The sequence below is a fragment of the Pseudophryne corroboree genome, chromosome 9, assembly GCF_028390025.1.
Source record: "Pseudophryne corroboree isolate aPseCor3 chromosome 9, aPseCor3.hap2, whole genome shotgun sequence".
NCBI lineage: Eukaryota > Metazoa > Chordata > Amphibia > Anura > Myobatrachidae > Pseudophryne > Pseudophryne corroboree.
Window position 1 is genome coordinate 261,937,529 of NC_086452.1, and position 15,708 is coordinate 261,953,236.

At 44.7% G+C, this 15,708-nt stretch overlaps 1 protein-coding gene across 2 annotated transcripts in view; it reads right to left on the reverse strand.

The window, feature by feature from the left end:
- The window catches only part of LRRC52 (leucine rich repeat containing 52), a 412,167-nt gene that overhangs the window by 145,070 nt on the left and 251,389 nt on the right, over positions 1 to 15,708 (reverse strand). The window lies entirely within an intron of this gene.

A 15,708-nucleotide genomic window follows, 5' to 3' on the forward strand; every position in this document is an offset into this window, starting at 1 on the left:
TCTCTCACTGCTCTGTGTTTTCCTCTGCAGTGCAAACTAAGTTTATTGTTCCAAATCCACCACAGAATACAGTTTGCACTCCACATCCTCACATATAAAGCCTCAATCACGCCACTATTTTTATATGGCTGCAAGTAAGACACGTATTTTTAACGCACTTGTTTACTGGGAAGTCATTATATAGGCTTTCAGAAAATAACCATTCTGGGTGATCATATAATAAATGTGGAAAGATGAACCTACAATTGAGAATAGAAATTATGGGGCATATATATGAAAGCCTGTAGAGATATACAGTAAAGAGAGATAAAGTACCAATCAATAAGCTCCTGCCATGTTACAGGCTGTGTTTGAAAATGACGGAGCTGACTGGTACTTTGGGGTCTAATTTCTAAGCCTTGGAGAGAGATAAAGTGGAGAGAAATAAAGCCAATCAATTCCTAATTGCCATGTTACAGCCTGTTTTTGAAAAATGACAGGCGCGGGTTGATTGGTACTTTATCTATCTTCAAGCTTTGATAGATACGAGTGCCCCTATGATTGTTAGAATAGGTCAACTGGTACAGTAGCGGCTCTTGCCACGGGCAAGCAGGTTTTTTGCCCGGGAGCGCTGCTGTCCCGAGGGCGCTGCCACCGCCATGGCAAGACCCGCTACCGACCCCCTCTCCCTGGCTGCAGCAGGCGCCATGGGCTGTGTGGGCGTCCGCTGCAGCCAGCTCCAGTGACAGACACTAGAGGTCATAATTGACCTCTATTGTCTGTGCGGCGCTGCTATGGGAGAGACGTCATGACGTCTCTCCCATGGAGAGAAGCCGGTGGCCAGAGACGGAGGGCAGCACAGCAGCGGTCGGTAATCAGAAGCGTGACTGGTAAGTATTGTGTTTTTCAGTTATTGGGGGCAAATCAACTGGGGGCACAGCTACTGGGGCAAATCTACTGGGAGCGGGGGGGGGGGGCACAGTAAACTTTTGCCCTGGGCACCACAAGGTCTAGAACCGGCCCTGAACTGGTAGTCTACTAAAAGTTTTGTAAGAGGAAGGACGGTTTTTATTCCTGCACCTTTAAATCTAATCTAAGACTAATTGATACAGTATGTTACACCATGTAGACTAAAAGTGACACACGTGTGGGAATAGACCCTGTCAGTCAGCATGCCAACTGTCGGGCTTTCTACCAGGCAGGATTCCGCCACCCCTATTATCTTTCAGGTATAGGTAGCAAGAGTGAATGATCTGGATATGTGATTTTTATTTGTCATGACTTCATGCCATATACATGGTTGAATCACATTATTATGACCTAATAGCCAGAGTAACCGCTGAGTGCAGCACGGACAGCAGCTAGACAGGCTGAACTCTCATTTTAGACACACTTCTGGTAGCACCCAGGTTCATTTTGACGGTAAGCTGCTCCACTGTATCGTGTCGGTTGGCCCTCAAGCACCTTCGTAGCTGGCATTCACCTCTCACATCAATGGAGCGTGGTGCTCCACAGTTTCCACGTCGGTTAGTCGCAATTATGCCATTTGTCCAGTCACGATACACCTTCACCGCAGCAGCACACAGTTTCAGAAATACTGCTACCTTTGGCCTGAAAGCCGATAATAATCCCTTTTTCCATCTCTGATAAATCGCCCCTTTACCCATAACAGCAACGAGTGATATGTGTGCAGATGGCGTATTGTACACCTTACATACCCACCAAGCCAGTGCACAACACGTGACATACGTCAATGTAGGAGGTGGTCATAATAATGTGACTCAACCGTGCATGTACAAAGATTTTCTCTATTATGATCTACCGTAAAGAGTTTTAAGTCTTATTATCATAATTTATGTACTTGTCTCCTTTAGATCTCTTTAGAATTTTTGCATGATGCTTTGTCTTCTTATTTCTTAACAATGGTAAACATTTTGTAATAAAATGGCGCTCATAGACCAGATTACAGCCTTCAATGAAAAGAAAAGATCACCGTCCTCTCCATAAACAGTTCCAACGGCAGATTCCTTGATGTACTGTATGGCACTCCCTTAATAATCATACAGTATATTCTTTGAGAGAAAGAGAAAAATAATCTCATAGTGTAAAAATGCTTTAATGTCAAGAGGCTCCAGTTTAAGTGAAAAATTCATAAGATTTGAACAGCCCAAGATCAGACAGTTGCTGAAAGGTACACCTTATTCTTCCCTTTGGTAGTGAGGTTACCTTAATATTATCCTCAGAGGATAATTAGCCCAGTAATTACACAATATTCCCTGGAAACAGTGCTTCAATAGGACAGCCCAATTCAAGATATTTTAGAACACACACATCTCCGTTACCCCTCTTATATTGAGGTTACTTTTAAATATTCCCCACAAATGAGGAATTGGGGCCCGATTCAGACCTAAACATAGCCATGCGGTCACCTCCAGGTGGTCTGCGCACGAAGGGGCGTAGTTGAGGCATTGAGGTGGCGGGGCGTTCTGAACGGGACCAGTCGGGAGCATTTTTAGGGCATCTGCGTAATGTCATGCGTAGCTGCTCTGAACAAAAAACAAACCGCTGACCGCCTGACTGCCAGTGGTCAACCTTAGATCCAAAGCATCCGCAATCTAATTATGGACATATCAGAAGGTGGCCTCACACATGCTGGGTGGCCTTGCCCTGTGCTGGGCAGCCCCTAGCATGTGTGGAGATGAACACAGATCTGGCTGCATATGCAGCGATCTGAATTCATCTCTGACTAACCCCCTTAGTCAGCGTAGAGAAATTCGATGCAGGACAAGAAGCAACATCGCAGGTTCATTATGTCTTCACCCCACAGTTTTCATAAGTGCATAATAATAAAAAAGGAATCACATAGTGTGATACTGTTTCACAATTTATTAAAACATCAATAACAATAGAAAAAAATAGTAAAAAAGAACACTCCTCTCAAAGAGTCTGTGTGCCTACCAGATGTATAAAGGTCTGAGCAGAGTCAGACAAGCACATTGGCCAGAGTCACGGTTTACGCTCCAAAGTCCCAGTCTGGCCGCGTTTTTGGTTTCCCTTCTTTAAGTAGCGGATTATGATTATCAAGTAATCTGCTGGGGTTTTTTTTAACATCAGTAAACTTTATTGAGGTTTTACAGAGGAGGGATACATATATATTCCTTCCATGCCATCCACATTATTATTGGGGAGGAAGAAGAAGAGGAATATGGAATAAATTCCGTCTCCATCATAAAAAGAAATTTAACTTTTTGGAACACCTTAAGTAAAGGAGGGGAAAATGGCTGTTTCCAACACCTAGCCAGGGCAGCCTGCACTGTGATACCAATATGACCCAGCAAATATCTATGATGAGGTTGAACTGAGGTCAAGTAAATAAATACTGTATGCAGCAGATACAGAAAGGGAGGTGGACAAGGGCAAACCTAACACTTTATTAATCAGAGAAAACACGTCCAACCAAAAAGTGTAAAGAGAAGGGCAGGCACAAAAAACATGAAAAATAACACCCACTTCTCTGCAGTTACGCCAACAAAATATTGAACAGGAGGACCAAAAGTTATATAATCTGTCTATAATCTGTCTATAATATAATCTGTCTATAATCATTCTGTAAGGTACAACAGGTTTAATAATGTAACATACATTTCAGAATGGTTCAGACATCATGACATACACAAGGAAATGACATAGATCAACTGCCATTAAGCATAAGATAGGATGACCCAAATCTTCCTCCCAGCGGACTTGAGCAGGAGATTTAACGTGGGAGCACAGACTTAAAAGAAATTGATACCAAAAATAAATATTCTCCCTGCTCCCACCCGAGGTCAGGTGGGACAGTAGGTTACTAGGAGGTGGTCGTATAACCCCAAAGGAGTGCACCATACAAATGGTGGATCTGAAGATTTTGAAAGATTTCCCTAGAGGATAGGGAATAGCATTCACGCTAAGTAGGGAAGGAGAGCATGGTTATGCCATCAATGAGATCCCCTAAAGTCTTATCCACTAAGGTCTTAACACCCCAAGATTACCATAGGGAGATATTATGATTGGGAATTAATTTAGGGGCAGCCCAAAAAGATAGAATAGTGGTCAGGGCAAACATCTCCAAAACCTGGGAGACCAATCTACCCCAGCCTTGTAATATGGCTTTTATAGATGGGAGAGATAATAGGCCAGAAGGTTGCAAGTGTTTAGGAGACCATAACAGATCCTCCAATGGGTAACCAGGGTAGCAAGGCTGTTCAAGGTGCACATAACAGTTAACTGTAGGTTGATGGAACCACTCTCGAAGTTAATAAGCATGTCTTTTGATATCTAGCCAGATCAGGAAGAGATAGCCAGATCAGAAAGAGCCAAGCCACCCCAAGTCTTTGGGATAATCATACAAGCTTGCACTAGTTTTGGGGGACAGTACTTCCAAAGATAGCTAGATAGTATGGAGCAACATTTTTTTAAATATTTGCTAAGGAAAATGAAAGAAAGTATATGAAAGAAATATATAAGCTTAGGGAACAGGGATATCTTGAATGCTGTTAAGCATATGAAAGCCAAGATTTACCATAAGTAGCTCAATTAGAGGAGGGAGGTTAATATCAAAAACAGAGGCAGCGGACAGGGGCATTTGAATTTCTAAATACTGAATAGAGGTGGCTCACCAATTATATAGGAATTTAGAGTGAAGTTAGGAGACCATAGAGTTTGCAAGAGTAATAGGCATAGCATTAGTCTTAGTAATGTTAAGTCTGTAGTAAGAAGCAGCACTACAATCATCCAAAAACAAATGAGGTAAATGAGGCAACGAGACTAGAGGATCCATAACAAAAAGAACATCATCTACAAAAAGGCAAAATTTATGAGACACAGGGCCTAACTTACTATGGATCGCTATTGAGGCTGAGATAGCGATTTTCACAAATCTGCTATTGCTGAAAATCACATGTGAAGAGCCGCCCAGAAAGGATAAATGACGCCCACCAATGCATTCATTGCGTATGCAATAGCAGAATCGCAATACATATGCAAAAAATGAGCACCATTGACAGATGAGGCTGACCCCAGCATACTCAAATCAATGAGAATGCAGTCGCTCCAGGCATCATGTTTTTCATTGCAGCGTTCGCAGATGACATGAGATACACTTCCTGAAAACAGCCATGACATGCCTGCATTTTGTTAGTAGATGGTGCTCCTTCTACAATAGGATCCTATGGGCGCATCCCCTAGTGTTTGTCCACTTGTGCCAGTGTCTCTCGGAGGCGGAGCTTAGTACATGCTCTGATCCTCCATCTTAGTGACAGTGCGTGGAGAGCTGAGACCGGGAGCGGTGCTCAGTGTATGAACAGAGTGAGAGACTTACAGTGTTCCTGTATGTATTGTGCCTCCGGATCTATCACAGAGCCGGGCGGCGCACCTTCTTTACAGCGGGAGTCAGACTGCACTGCCGTGCAGTCCTCCATTCCTTTATCACCGGAGACGTCCGCTGCTGACATACCACAGCCACACAAACAGACTGCTATTTACGGCTACCATTGCTGTGTTACCTTGTCTGATATAAGGGGCCAATTGGCTATTACAATAATGCATTCAAGTCATCTGTGTGTTTACTGAATAAACCTGCATTACTGTTTAAGCTTATCAAGTGTTTGGACTAACGTCACTGCACCAGTCACCGCAATACTCTGCCAACAATTTTTCCCAACTACTCCACACAAACGCCATGTTACCACCCACAAATGGTCACTTTCTGTCAATCAGAATGCAGTCTCTTTACAATTAGGCTGCATAAGCAGTGCAATTGCATTTTGTCCTTCGCACACGCGCAATGCATTTGGGGCGCATGTGAAGCCTGATGACAATCGTTCACTGCATGCAATCTCACATTTGCAAACGGTAGTGAATCAGGCCCACAGTCCTGATCGCACTGCCAGGAAAGGCCCCATCATATCCGAACATAGCAGCTAAAGGCTCAATAGCCAGGATAAATACTAAGGGGGAAAGAGGGCATCCCTACTGAGTACCATTAGTTATGGAGAGCACTATATAAAGCCAAGATAGAAGACAGCCCGAAAACTGAACAGAGAGAACCGGGTGCATATACGGTACAGCTAATTCAGCTGTATGCTTTTATGACATTGATGGAAAGCAAGAGAAGACCAGAGTTGGAGGAAGAAACAAAATCAATTCACTACTATGCAGGTATTGTCAGAGGCCTGTCTGTCAGATATGAACCACACTTGGTCAGAGTGGACTAAGGAAGGGAGAATGCGAGTGAGATGGGTGGCAATTAATTTAGCATACATTTTAATATCCACATTGAGGAGTGCGATAGGGCAATAATTCTGTCAGCATGGTAAATGCTATTCAAAATTTTAGTACATAATCTAAAAGTGCATTGAATAAAGTTTATTTCCAATTGGTTTTGAATATGATAGTGTAATTTCTTGGCGTTTAGCAGCCTTCAGATCATTAATGGTTCTTGGTCAATGTTTGTAAACCTCATCTTTCCAATGTCCCCTTTGGCTGTGTAGAGGCCCTTCATGAAGTTGATGAGGATTGTTTTCCACCCAGTAACAAAAATTCTGCTTGTTAAAGTAGCCAGACAAATGAAAGTTAGCTTCAGCAATAAATTGTACTGATAACGCAGAAAAAGACCCACCAAGTGATGCATGTTAGACTATTGCTCATTATAAAGCCTGTCTTGTTGCTAAAGGATACACACAAAAATCAACTACAAAGAGATCTTTTCGCCTGTCGCAACGTAAAGCACCTTGAGGTTAAGTCATTGCCATTGCTACACTTCATGATTTATTGTTATACCAGTTAGACTTTGATTCTGCATTCCTAAATGGAGAGTTAATTGAGATTTACATAGAACCACCTGAACATTTATGACAAGAATATGTTCCAAGAGGGAAACGTTTGCCTCTTAAATAAATCTTTGTACGGCCTAAAGCAAAGTGGTTGTTGTTGATACGTAAAGCTGGAAGCTGTGCTGCTAGAGATTAACTTTGTTAGGTCAGAAACTGATCACTGCTTATATCACAAAACTATAGAAGAAAAGCGGTTCATCATAGTTGTGTATGTGGATGATCTATTGCAAGCAGATCAAGAAGAGCACATTACTGAGTAAAACAGCAAGATTCAACCTAAAGAATTTAGAGGGGAATTCCAAGTTGATCGCAGCAGGAAATTTTTTAGCAATTGGGCAAAACCATGTGCACTGCAGGAGGGGGGGCAGATATAACATTTGCAGAGAGAGTTGGATTTGGGTGGGTTATTTTGTTTCTGTGCAGGGTAAATACTGGCTGCTTTATTTTTACACTGCAATTTAGATTGCAGATTGAACTCACCACACCCAAATCTAACTCTCTCTGCACATGTTATATCTCCCCCCCCCCCCCCTGCAGTGCACATGGTTTTGCCCAACTGCTAAAAAATTTCCTGCTGCGATCAACATGGCATTACCCCCTTAGGCCCTGCAAATCATTTGTTAGGCATGAGGATTGTACAGAACCTGAAAGATGTGACTGTCACAATTGATCAACAGACATATATTGAAGCAATACTTCGCAATTATGGAATGTCTGATGCAAAACCAGTGAGCACTCCTATTGACAAAAGCATAAAGATGGTAAAGGCCATGTCACCAACTAGCCAGGAGGAGATAGAGGAAATATGCTGTTGGTAGCTTAATGTATGCAAGTATTGGGACTCGCCCTGACATCACACATGAAGTCAGCTGGGCAAGGCAGTTTGCAATTAACCCTGGGAGGCAACACTGGTTTGCAGTCAATAGGAACATAAAAGGTACAAGTTCATTAAAGTTGGTGTTTACAAAGTCAAAAGATATAACTTTGGAAGTTATCTGTGATGCCGAATGCGGATCAGATGAGAATGACCGTCGTTCCTATACGGGATACTTGTTCGTTTTGGCAGGTGCAGCCATCAGCTGGGCGACCAAAAAGCAACCCACTGTTGACCTATCCACCACTGAGGTGGAGTACATGGCACTTACAGAAACTGCAAAAGAAGCTTTGTGGATAAAGGAGACTTTAAGTGAGCTTAGCCTTCTTTACCACAGTGAGTCTATCAACATTGCATGCGATAACAAGGGAGCAATTGATTTGTCTTCCAGCACCTAGCATTATGGATGGTCCAAACACATTGCCAGTAGACATCACTTTATCCGTGAGTTAGTGGAAAACATAGCAAGCAAGAGCAATGCTGCTGAGTATGTTCATGACAAAATCTGGACAGGAATACTTTTGAGAAATGTTGATTTGTTTTACTGTTTGCTTACCATGCTTTAGTAATGTGTTTTCAGTTACAGGAAAACTTTACTGAGAAATGTCTTTTGATAAAGTGTTATGCAAATGTATGTAACCGGAGACAGCCTTGAGCGAGGGGGGGTGTTAGACAGTGGATTACTCTGTGGTCTGTCTCCGTTCCCAGCACTAGAGGCAGCTTCACTGCTCTAGTGTTTTCCCTCCTAGTGTCAGCTAAGGGCAGGAGGAGGTGCTTAGTGCACAGTCTGAGAGAGTTCTTCCTAGAAGAGTCAACTACACTAACATGCAGCTTCTGCTCTCCTCAGTGTGTGACCTTTTCTACCCTGTGTGTATGCAGCCTGATTCTGTGTGTACTAAGACGCTGTGTTACCGCTGTACTACTTCACATGTATTCTGTGAGTTCCTGCTGCTGCAGAACATCTTCCATATACTACAAGCTGTTATCTCTGTTATATGAATACACCAATCATCCTGGTTAAATGATGTTTTGTGGACTAACATCCCTATCCAACACCGCAACACTCTGCCAACAATGCAAAACATCAGAAATCGACTACAAATGTTTATCACAAAAAGGGGCTGGCTGGCAAGTTTTAGCCCAGGAGGCAAGTGCAATCAGTGCATACCAGCCCTCCCAGCACATATCCCTGCTGCCTCATCAAATCCTACCTGCATATGGGATAAGGTCAGGATGCCGACGGGCGAGACGTTGGCAGTCGAAATTCCAGTGCCTGGAATCCCAGCATCAGTCAAAAGGCCGATGCTGGTATCCCAATCCCCCGGGATTGTTATGGTTAGGAAATGGGGGGTGGGTGGGAGGGGGGGATTAAGGGGGTTAGGTTTAGGTACTAGGGGGTTAGGCTGTGGGGGTGGAGGGTTAGGGATTAGGCTGCGGGGAGTGTGAGTTAGGTTTAGGCACCACTGAGGAGGGTTAGGGTTAGGCTGCAGAGTGGGGGGGGGAGGGTTAGGATTAGGCTGAAGGAAGGTAGGGTTAGGGGAATATGGTATGGTAAGTACACTTTACTTACCGAACCACTGTCGAGTTTCTCACTATCGGGATGCCGCTGTTGGTCTTCTGACCGCCAGCATCCCAACCACCAGTCCCGCGTATGTATTCGCTGAATATATCCTGATTGCCCACTCCATAGCTGTCTCCCATTACCCCCACTGTCATGGACCACAGCCGCCCCATTCTCCAGATACACCAATCCGAGAGTTGCGCCAGTGCCGTGTGCGGATCAACGCTGCCACCAGCAAAGACTTTTCATCATATTACAGACGTTGCAGCCGTCTTTAGTTTTACCTGTAACCACAAATCTCAATATCTCTTGAAAAAATAGGTAACATGTATTTCACTTGGCTTGGGTTCAAGAACACAGCAGTCAGAACTAAAATTATATTTTTATTATAAGTAAGAAATATCATCGGGTTTACAAGGGTAAAAATATTACAAAGAATATAAGGAGTTTTAGAAAAGATATACAGGTTACTAGCAGTCTCAATAAACAAAAAAGGAATAAAAAAAATCAGAACCTAATTAGTTTTAGGTAGAGATGAGCGGGTTCAAGACCCCCCGCCCCCCCCCCCCCCCCGAACTTTGCCTTCCGAGTCCGGATCCGAGCCAGGCTTGGATTTTCCCTCTTGACTCGGAAACTTGAATGCGGCAAAACGTCATCATCCCGCTGTCGGATTTTTGCGGGATTTGGATTCCATATAAGGAGCCGCACGTCACGGCAATTTTCACTCCAGTCTCGGAGAGTGAGAGGACGTGTATTCAGTGTGCTCAGTGTCTGTTTTTTCGGGGCGGGAAGGTGGGGTGGCAAGTGGTGTGCTGCTCAGTCCAGTCCATATATCCAGTGTAGCTGTAAAGTGGTGCTGTGTTGTGCAGACCAGTCCAGTGTAGTCAGTGTATTGTGTTGTATCAGTCCAAGCAGATATATCCAGTGTAGCTGTAAAGTGGTGCTGTGTTGTGCAGACCAGTCCAGTGTAGTCAGTGTATTGTGCTGTATCAGTCCAGCCATTCACAGTGTTAGTGTTCTCTGCTGCCATATATCAGTAATTCCAGTATATATATCAGTAATTCCAGTATATATATCAGTAATTCCAGTGACGATATACGCTGCTGCTATATATATCCACTGCTGCAGTATAACAATTATAACAACCTGTTGGGCTGCATCAGACCAGTGGTAGTGTCTTGTGTCATCAGTAATTCCAGGGGTCATATACACTGCTGCTATATATCCACTGCTGCAGTATAATAATTATAACAACCTGTTAGGCTGCATCAGACCATTGGTAGTGTCAGTAATTCTAGTCATTCCTGTGACGCATATTGTCTCTTATAACTCCCAAAAAATAATGGAGAACAAAAATTTTGAGTAGAAAATAGGGAAAGATCAAGAAGAACCACTTCCTCCTAGTGCTGAAGCTTCTGCCACTAGCCATGACATAGATGATGAAATGCCATCAACGTCGTCTGCCAAGGCCGATGCCCAATGTGATAGTAGAGGGCATGTAAAATCCAAAAAGCCAGAGTTCAGTAAAAAGACCCCAAAAAATAAATTTAAATGGTCTGAGGGGAAATGTAAACTTGCCAATATGCCATTTATGACATGGAGTGGCAAGGAACGGCTGAGGCCCTGGCCTATGTTCATGGCTAGTGGTTCAGCTTCACATGACGATGGAAGCCCTCACCCTCCGACTATAAATATTAAAAGAGTTAAGCTGGAAAGAGCACAGAAAAGAACTGTGCTCTCTGAGATGGTATCACAAATCCCAAAGGAGAGTCCAAGTGTGTCGGCGGTTGCGATGCCTGACCTTCCCAACGCTGGACGGGAAGAGGTGGCTCCTTCCACCAAATTCCAGCACGTCCCATGTTTTACCCATACAATTAATTTGGTAGTGCAGAATTTTTTGAAAAATGAGAGGGGTGTGCAAGAGATGCTGTCGGTGGCCCAGAAAATTGTGGGCCACTTTCGGCATTCTGCCACTGCGTGCCGAAGACTGGAGCGCCAGCAAACACTCCTGAAACTGCCCCACCATCAACTGAAGCAAGAGGTGGTAACGAGGTGGAATTCAACACTCTAAATGCTTCAGGGGATGGAGGAGCAGCAAAAGGCCATTCAAGCCTATACATCCACCTACGATATAGGCAAAGGAGGGGTAATGCACTTGACTCAAGCGCAGTGGCGAATGATTTCCATCTTGTGCAAGGTTCTCCAACCCTTTGAACTTGCCACACGTGAAGTCAGTTCACACACTGCCAGCTTGAGTCAGGTCATTCCCCTCATCAGGCTTTTGCAGAAGCAGCTGGATAAATTGAAGGAGGAGCTAAGACAGAGCGATTCCGCAAAGTATGTGGGACTTGTGGATGGAGCCCTTCTTTCGCTTTGCCAGGATTCAAGGGTGGTCAATCTGTTGAAATCAGAGAACTACATTTTGGTCACCGTGCTCGATCCTAGGTTTAAAGCCTACGTTGTATCTCTCTTTCCAGCAGACACAAGTGTGCAGAGGTGCAAAGACTTGCTGGTTAGTAAATTGTCAACTCAAGCGGAACGTGACCCATCATCAGCTCCTCCTTCAATTTCTCCAGCCACTGGGGCTGCAAGGAAAAGGATAACATTTCCTAGCCCACCCGCTGGCGGTGATGCAGGGCAGTCAGGAGCGAAAGCTGACATCTGGTCCGGACTGAAGGACCGGCCAACGATTACTGACATGTCTACTGTCACTGCATATGAATCTGTCACCATTGAAAGAATGGTGGAGGATTAAATGAGTGACAGCATCCAAGTAGGCATGTCAGACAGTCTGTACGTATACTGGCAGGAAAAAGAGGCAATTTGGAGACCTTTGCACAAACTGGCTTTATTTTACCTAAGTTGCCCCCCCTCCAGTGTGTACTCCGAAAGAGTTTTTAGTGCAGCCGGTAACCTTGTCAGCGATTGGCGTTGGAGGTTACTTCCACAAAATGTGGAGAAGATGATGTTCATCAAAATTAATGATAAAGTCTTCCGGAAAGACCTTTACCAGCAATTGCCTCCAGAAAGTACACAGGAACCTGTGATGGTGGATTCCAGTGGGGACAAATTAATACTCAGTGAGGAGGATGTACATGGTGAAAGGGGTGAGTAATTGGAGGATGATGATGAGGTGGACATCTTGCCTCTGTAGAGCCAGTTTGTGCAAGGAGAGATGGATTGCTTCTTTTTTGGTGGGGGGCAAACAAACCAGTCATTTCAACCACAATCGTGTGGCAGACCCTGTCGCTGAAATGATTGGTTTGTTAAAGTGTGCATGTCCTGTTTATACAACATAAGGGTGGGTGGGAGGGCCCAAGGACAATTCCATCTTGCACCTCTTTTTCTTCTTTGCATCATGTGCTGTTTGGGGACTAGTTTTTTTAAGTGCCATCCTGTCTGTAACTGCAGTGCCACTCCTAGATGGGCCAGGTGTTTGTGCCGCACACTTGTGTTGCTTAGCTTGGCCATCCGGATACCTCATTGCACCTCTTTTTCTTCTTTGCATCATGTGCTGTTTGGGGCCTATTTTTTTTTATTTTATTCAACAATTTTTATTAGATTTTTTTATAGAAATGCAAGAACAGGGAAGACCTTCATGATACAGACATACCAAAAACCGGAGAGAAACCGGTATAGTTACAAATTTTATCTGGATATCAGAGAAAGAAAGCACTGCGTTGCCTCCTGGGTCGTATATGTCTCTAATAGCTGCGATCCCCTTTTCTCTCCAACTCAAAAAATGTGCGTTATCAAGGCCAGGAAGGAAACATGGGTTACCTCAAAACGTAGTGTGAAGAGAGGTGTCCGGTTTTCTCTGGGCTTTAGTGTTAGTGGCCTGCCATGCTCGATATGTATGCCAAAATAGAATATTATGTTTTATCTCAGATGAGAGACGGGAGTTTGGGGTGTGTAAGAGTGCAGCAGGGGAGAAAGGATGGAATATGGCCAGTTCAAGTGGCAAGTTCGTAAATACTGATCTGCCCCAAAGCCAGTCTGTGATATACCGGTACATCGCTGCTCTACTAAATAGAACAGGATCCGGGATTCCCATACCTCCCTCTTCACATAATAGCTGTAACCTAGCGTAGGGGACTCTTGGTCGTTTACCTGCTGTTAGGGTCTCCTGCCCTGTGCTGCCACGTCGTCATGGCAACCGGGAGACAAGTGCTAGTGGAGTAACCTGAGCGCAGCTGATACTCCGGTTCGGGTCTTTTGCTGTGCAGTGGTTATAGGCTCTGTGCACGGCAGGGGATCCGGTGCTGGTTTTTGTGCTCACAGTCTGTGAGGTCTGAGTGGGGCGTGGACAGCACCTGCTTTATAAGGCCTCTTTTCAGGGTAAGCAGATGCTGCTGAATTTTGTTGGTTAGTCAGTTCATGAAAGTTAGCCAGTACTGTGTAGCTTTGTATTTGTTTGTTGCTTACTGCAAATAGGCCTGGGGATTTGGTATTACACTCTGCCAATCCAGACCTAGCAGTAAGACTGGAGTCAGTCGTTTAGCTTGCTGGGGTTCTGTTACTACTCTGTGAACTTAGCAAGTTTGCGGCTGTATTCTAAGACTTGCCTGTCTAATCCTGTCTCACTGTGCTAGGTGTCAGGGGTCAGTTTAGTGGCAGTAAGCTAAAACCTGTGCACTGCAAGTGAGAAATAGGATTGTGGAGACTCTCCTTGTGTCTATCATTCCATCTCTGACCAAGGAGTTTACTGCCACACCCGTTGGTAACCCTTTAGGGTTTTGCTGTTGCCCTTAGCAACAGCATTTCGGGTTCTCTATGTATTAAAACACAACATCTTGCTTTTTCCATCTGTGCAGTTCTAATACAAGGGAGATACCCAGTTCCTTAGCCTCTGGGCTTCTCTGTTCACTTTGTGTGTATTTTGTTACCCTATTACCTTCTGTGTACGTTATGTCATATTCCCCTGTTTGTCTGTGAGTCCATTTGTTTTGCATAACAGTTCAAACACCAGTACATTCCTGCAGACACTGGAGTGCATAACAGTTCTGACACCAGTACTTTCCTGTAGGCACTGGTGTGCATAACATATTCAGCAGCCTAATACTCCTGTTGAAATTTTGTGGGAATATGGAGCATACCCCTCAAAATACGTTGCAACAGGTGGTCGATCAGGTGCAGGTCCTGACTCGACAATTTAATGATTTGTCCATTAAAATGCACACCTCCCAGGCTGCTGGTGGAGCTCCCGCAGCAGCAGCACCTGCAGGGGTTAAGGAGCCGAAAGTAAATCTCCCGGATCGTTTTTCTGGAGATCGCTCGCAGTTCTTTTGTTTCAAGGAGAGCTGCAAGCTATACTTCCGGCTTAGGCCTCAGTCTTCTGGGTCGGAGATTCAGCGGGTGGGCATAGTGATTTCCTTGCTACAAGGAGACCCACAGGTCTGGGCATATGGGTTGCAGCCTGACTGTCCGTCGCTTAAAAGTGTTGATGCTTTTTTTACGGCACTGGGCATGTTGTATGATGACCCTGACAAGACGGCCTCAGCCGAGGCTCAGATTTCGATCCTTAAGCAAGGGCGAAGGCCAGTTGAGGTTTACTGTACGGAGTTTCGGAGGTTGGCCCATGATACCCAGTGGAATGACCCAGCCCTGAGACACCAGTACCGAAGAGGTCTTTCTAACCAGATAAAAGACCAACTGGTACAATATCCCTTGCCTGATAGCTTGGATCAGCTCATGCAGTTATCCATCCGGGTGGATAGACGGCTGAGAGAGCGTAGGCTTGAAAGGGAGACTGAGATTTCCTTCCTTCCCAAGGGAACCTCAGACTCTGAGGAATTTTCTGAGGAGCCTATGCAGATTGGGGCTACCCGCCTCTCCTCGCGTGAGAAGACGCGGAGGAGACAGCAGGGGTTGTGTTTGTACTGTGGGAATAAAGGTCATGTGGTAGTATCATGCCCAGAAAAGCCGGAAAACTTCAGGGCCTGAGGGTGATGGGAAATATCCTGTCAGGCCAGAAGTCAGAATTTCCCAAGAAGACTTTTATCATTCCGGTGACCTTGAAGATCCTCGGTCAAACTGTCAAGACTGAGGCCTTTGTGGACAGTGGGGCCGACGGGGTTTTTATGGACCGCCAATTCGCCCTGAAACACTCTGTTCCCTTAGTACCCTTGGCATCGGAAATTGAGATTTGTGGGTTAAACGGGGAACCATTATCCCAAGGTAAAATTACCTCTTGCACTAGCCAGATTTCTTTGTTTATTGGAGCCACACACTCTGAAAAATTGTCCTTTTATGTGACTGTCTGTACTTTTGCCCCATTGGTGTTGGGGTTACCCTGGTTAAGGGCCCACAATCCTCAATTTGACTGGGTCTCTGGGGAGATTCTTAGTTGGGGTACTGATTGTTTCAGGAGTTGCTTGAGCCTTCCAGTCAGGCTCTCGCAGCTAAGTTTGCCAGGATTGCCA